Raw genomic sequence first — 6,084 nt, forward strand, 5'->3', positions numbered from 1 at the left:
TTCTCTCCCTCTACACCCCCTTCCACTCTCCTTCCTCTGCTCTCTCCTCCCTTCTGCTCTCTTCTCCTCTCCTCCCTCTCCTCTCTCCTCCCTTCTCCTCTCCCTATCCTCGTCGTCTTTCCATCCCCTTTCTCTCCTCCCTCCACTCTCCCTCTCCATTCTCCTCCTCTACACCCACCACCCCCTCTATCTCTTATTCCAAAGTCCAATATTTTCTAACCCGTTATTGCACTGACGATTTAGGACAAATTTGCAGGATGAATCCCTGTCGTTGATCTGGCCCCAGTCTCTCAGAATATCAAAATTTTACCCACTACTCAAATCCTAACTCAACTTACACTTCACTACTCACTTGGCTTTTTTTTCTCAACTTGCTTTACATTTGTGGTCACAGAGCATTTTGAAAAATAAGTTTTTACTGATATCTTCAGCTTTCTTACATCGTCATAGTTGTCCCAAGTATCCCCCTCCCTGAAACACTTCCCATTTTTTTATTGGAAAAAAATATATTTTTTGGAAGAACTCACAACAGGAGGTGACAGAATTCCAAAATCAAAATATAGAATGTGGCAGAAAAAATGAAGAAATACCCTGGAGTGAGGCATAAAACAAGCCAATGGTGCTCACCAGGGTCATCCAGGGATACTCTGTGCAAAGAAGATTGAAACTTATGAGATGAGCTCTCTGGTCCCTTACCCTCTGAGATGGACACTTTCAGGAATTTGGAGAGGAACCTAGGTTTGAATTCATAGTTGAAAGGAACATCTGAAGAAACTGCTATGTGGTGTAGTGGATACAGTACGGAGGACCTGAGTGCAAATCTGTCCTCAGATACTTACTGGCTGTGAGAATCACTTCACTCTGATTGCCTAGAAAGAAAAATTCCTCTGTGACCCAGGGCAAGTCATTTAATGTCCTAGCTCAGAGAATAAAGTCTGAACTCAATCTGGCCTTTAAGGCCTTCAGTAATATGGGTCCTCCCTACCTGTTCAACTTTATTTTTCCTCAATACCTAACCTGAGCCAGACCACTTTTCTCTGGACAGCCAGAAAGGAATGTCTTGTTGCTGACTCAACCTTTAATTGAAGTCTCCACCTAGCTTCTTGAGTTTCTATTCTAGTGGATTATAGTCCCTGGTAGGTTCTACCCACTCAAAAAGGCCTTGAGTATGGGCAGGGAGATGGGCTGTCAGATGCCAATTTGATGAGGCCAGACTTAAGTTTGGGGAGTCTCACATTCAGGGTGGCTGCAAGGTGATGAACTTTCTGACAGCAATATCTCTCAAAAACTTTTAAAGAGGGCTGTGATCTGTGATAGAAGAGGGATTATAAGATAGGAGGGAATAACAGACCCTTGAAATATTGGCTTGCAGAGTGCTTTCCTCACTCTAACCCTCTGCTACCAGTCTTGGGGGTTTATTATCCACTTTTGTAACCTCCTTGAGGGAGGCAGTGGAGCACCTGGGAAAGACCACCAGCTATGGAACCAGAGGACCTGTGTTTAAGTCAGACCTATGTCATATGTTACCTTTAAGGCCTTGGGCAAAGGTACTTGAACTTCTTTAGCCTCAGTTTCCCCAAATGAGCAGGCTGGACTATAGTACCTTCCAACACTAGATCTATGGTCCCATAAAGAGTAGTCTACTCCAGGTTTCCTGACTGCATAGCCACTGCTCTTTCCTTTTGTTACAAACAGCCCCCATCTCCCTTAGGACATTTAGGAGGGCAAAACCAGATGTTAAAAAAACCCTTTTTTGCATAACACCAACTTCAAATTGGTATTATCGAGCCCCCAAGTGGCACCTCATCTTTGCAGTGCCCATCCCTTTGCCCTCCACATTCCATGGATAGAAGCAGATGAATGAGATGTTAAAGTTATGTTTCATATTTATAGATCTCTTAATAACAGACTGGCCTTTGAGATTACCCTTCCTTCATCCAATATTAGTGTTCTCCCAAATATAATGTTCCTTCCAATTATAAAAGCTTTCTTCAGGAATTGTACAAACAATACAGAGGTACAGGTCTTCATAGACAATTTACAATGCTGTCAGGAATAGATAGAGTTAAATTAGCTGAGAATCTGAGCTGGAGGGCAAAGGATACAGAGATTCCCAGCTAGCCTCAGTTTGGAAAGCAGAAAGGCAGCAGAATCCTGTTTTTGAGCAGGAATCTAATTCGGGATAGAGACTGGCTCATTAGGAGGAGGAAAAACATGGCAAGATGGGTGGTAGCAGCAGCAGCCCTTTTCCTGCTGCTTGACCCTAGGTCCAGAGTTAACTTTCCAAAGACCCAAAGTGTTGCTGATGCATCTGTCAATAATTTCTCATTTCCTTTCTCTGGAAGCCTTCTCACCTAGTGATGCCTCTGCCCTACAGCCCTCTCTTCTCATTGTTGAGACCCTGGCCCTAACCATCAGGCCATTCCCAATTCCATTCCCTGTTTTCCCTTCCAGCACCTTCCAAGACCACTAGAATGGTAGCTCTTTGTAGGTAGGGATTGTCTTTTTCTTTTTGCTTGTACTGGTGTCCCGGACACTTAACACAGTGCCTGGTACCAAGGAAGTACTAAATAAATGTTTTGTCTACATATCTATGTGGCCACATGCCCTTGCCATAGAGCCATCTTCTAAATGAACAAGGCTCTAGTAAGTATCCAAAATGGGCTCAGAATTGAGAGCTTATGAACAGGAATGGGGGTTATTACAAAAGAAATAAACATCTCCTTGGGGAAACCAGGCACGAAAGAAGAACAGAGGACAGGCTAGAATGAACAAATTGTACAGGATGAATATGAAAATACAAAGATGCCTGGGGTTCATTGGAAAAAATTCTGTGGGAAGAATTGGCCTCTGGAGAATGGTCTGGTGTTGGACACCTGGGGTGGGGAGTGGAGACTGAGTCTGGGCTTGTAGGGGATCATGGTGTCAGAATGAGACCAGTCTGGCTGGAAGGAGAGGTTCACAATGAGAATAGGAGTAAACAAGATGAAATACACTAGATAAAGTTAGACCAGATTTCAAATTATAGAATAAAATTGTAGAATTATAGAATCTTAAGAGATGGAAGGGACCTTTCAGATCAATTAGTCCACTTTTTATAAGCAGTTATTTCAACAGGGACAATTTGGGAAGAAAGCCCAGGTCTCCATCCCTTGACCAATGTGCCTTAAATGTGGCGTAGTAGAAAAAGCACTGAATTTGGAGTCTGGGTCTGCGTACAAATCCTGGCTGTTATTCACCATTTGTGTGATTTTGGTCAGGTTACTCTTTCAGAGCCATGGTTTTATCTTACGTAAAAGGTGGCAGGAAGTTGGACTGAACTCTCTTCTGGTTCAGAGTCTGTGATCCTGTGGCGACAAATTCCCTTGAGGGGTGTGACATAACACTGGTACTTTCCAAAGGTGGAGTGGAGGGACAGTGACTGGAAGGAAGGCCAGGAAATAAGGCCATTGGGATCATGTGGTTGTATGGTGGGAAGGGGCCACTCTACAATGTGATCTGTGGGAATATCTTCAATCCCACCCTCCCTTAAAGCTGGCAAAGTGCATTACATGCATTGCCTCCTTTGACTCTGACAACCCTATGCTGTAAATACTGCAGCTGTTACTGTTTGCATTTTACAGATGAGCCAGGACAGAGGAGTCAAACTCAGGCCTTCCTCCTGACTTCACGTCCATCACTGTTTGCTACACCGTATCGCACCACTGTCCTTAAAGAAAGAAAAAATGGATTTGAGAAATGTTTTAAGAAATGGAAAGACAGGAGGAGTTATTGACTGACCAAATGAGATAGGAAATAGAGAGAAGCCAAGGATGGCTGAGCATCTGAGTCTAGGTGACTGGGAGGCAGAACAGGCTCATTGAAATGCAAACTGATTTGCAGAAAGGGGTTTGGTTTGGGGCAGTGAGGAGGCCCAGGGCAGACAGCCCTAGGCTTGGCATGAGGACTACTGCAGTGGCCTTAGCAGGACCTGGTTCTTGCCCTGCCTCCCTAAGAGGTCGGTTTGAGGGTCCCATGAGATAACGGAAGCCCTTTGGAAGTCGGATTGCCCTACGTGGTGAACTTGAAACGTAGGGTGTGTTCATTTCCAGATGAGAATTTTGTGGATGAAGAGGATGATGGCACAGAGGCTGAAGGCAGCCTGGGCAAACGTCCTAAATCTCTAAGTAGGAAAAAGATGCTACTGATGTTGTAAAGTAGATGGGAGAGGGAAGAGAATCAATGGCAGAAACAACCTACCAGGCTTTCCCTATGTGACTGAATATGTAGATATTAAAAGACCTGCATTATACTTATCACTATCTGTGATGTCCAACCACCCAGCAACTTATCAGGAACTGTACTCATACTGCATCTACCTAATGAAGCCAACTTCTTACAAAAAATTGACATCAACTATAGTAGGCAAGGGAGAAGTTCCTGCTGTAGGAAGGTTTGCACAATACATAACACAAAAAATAATTTCTTATAAAAAAGTATATTTATTCAAAACTAGAAAGATGTCAAGAACTAAAGTAAAAGTGTAAATGTAACTTTAAAATAGACTATTTTGAAAACAGGCACCATTTTTTAATGTTATCACCTCTTAACACATTTGTTTTATGCAACAATTCAAACTTTTACTCTTATGGTAAAAAAGAAAATTTGGGAAAAATATATAAACATACATGCACTTATTTCCTTTGAATTTCTGTAAGCTCCTCAAACGTACATCCATGTCCATTGGCAGCTGCATACAGATACCCCATATAAGCAACCTCAACATGTTAAATACAGTCAGGGGGTAAACTATGGTCCTAACTGATAACTTATTCATCTGCAGTTAAGAGCACGTAAGCAAATATTGTCTATGAAAAATTAAAATTTATCTTAGGTCTAACTTCCTTTTTCAAGTATTCAGGTATTTTGATTATTGCCTTCAAAGGAAAGTAGGCCCTAAAAAGCAGCCTTCTTTCAAAGGACAAATTCTTCTATCCATGTATTAGGTTCTGAACTTCTGAATCCTGAGGCTTTTCAAGTATGGCAGCAAGAAAAAAAAAGAGTATGGAAAAAAATGTTATTGAATTCTGTGGGGAAGGGCTAGAGACCCAGAAAACTGGGTGCAGAATTCAGAAGCAGCCTAAATCATGTTATTTGATCTTGCTTCAAAATTCTATGGAGGTGGAAACACTTTTTCTTTGGGGAACATAATACTAATGTATCTTGTTCAAGTTTAGGCTTGATCTCTGGGAAAAGGGCAAGAAAGGTCAGGCCATGGAGTTATAGCAGTCTGCCATTCTTGTTTCTGGTTTTTTTCCTCAAAAGTTGAAAAAAAAAATTATCTGATTCCTAAGTATTTGGGCTGGCCTCTAGATCCAAAGCAAGACTATTAAGTCCTGCTGAAAGGTATTTTGGGGTCTGTTACTGACATCATGTGTTGACCCTGGACCCATAGGAACAGTGGAAAGTAAATGAAAAGGGTTTGTACACAATGTTGGACCATTCCACCCACCCCTACCATGCTGAGATGAACCAGAAGGATGTCAGTGAAAAAACAACAGAGCTTCAAAAATCTGAGCACATAATAGTTGATATATACCATCACCAGTCATACCAAGGAGATGCATTAAGAGCAAAATTCGCACCTCAGTGAGTTCAAGAAAGATGTCAGGTACAACCCAGAGTCTCCCAGTGAAACGGACCTCTTCTTCTGGCATGTCTTGCCGAGATCATCTCCAGTGGCCAGTGTCCTGGGTGGCTACCAGGGGACAGGGCAAGGCATGCACCCCAAAGAAAAGGCTGTGCCAAGGCCTCCTGGGGTGAGAAGCAAACCTCACTTAACGCCACTGAGGACTGGGAGCCTTCCTACCTCTCCCTGCGATTCCCCCCCATGTCACGAAGTAGTGGAAACACACGAGACATGATGCATTTGGTATGAAGCCTGCAGCTTACTCACATAAGTCATCAAGGGCTCTTATGTCCACCTAAAATCTTATCCAATATTTCTGCTGCTGAGATATCTGCCCATTAAAATAAAGTCTCTAGTTCTCCTCTCCTGAGCCCATTTCCTCTCTCAAAATTTTAGTGCTAATACACAATGAGGGA

Source organism: Trichosurus vulpecula, chromosome 5, assembly GCF_011100635.1.
Source record: "Trichosurus vulpecula isolate mTriVul1 chromosome 5, mTriVul1.pri, whole genome shotgun sequence".
Taxonomy (NCBI): domain Eukaryota; kingdom Metazoa; phylum Chordata; class Mammalia; order Diprotodontia; family Phalangeridae; genus Trichosurus; species Trichosurus vulpecula.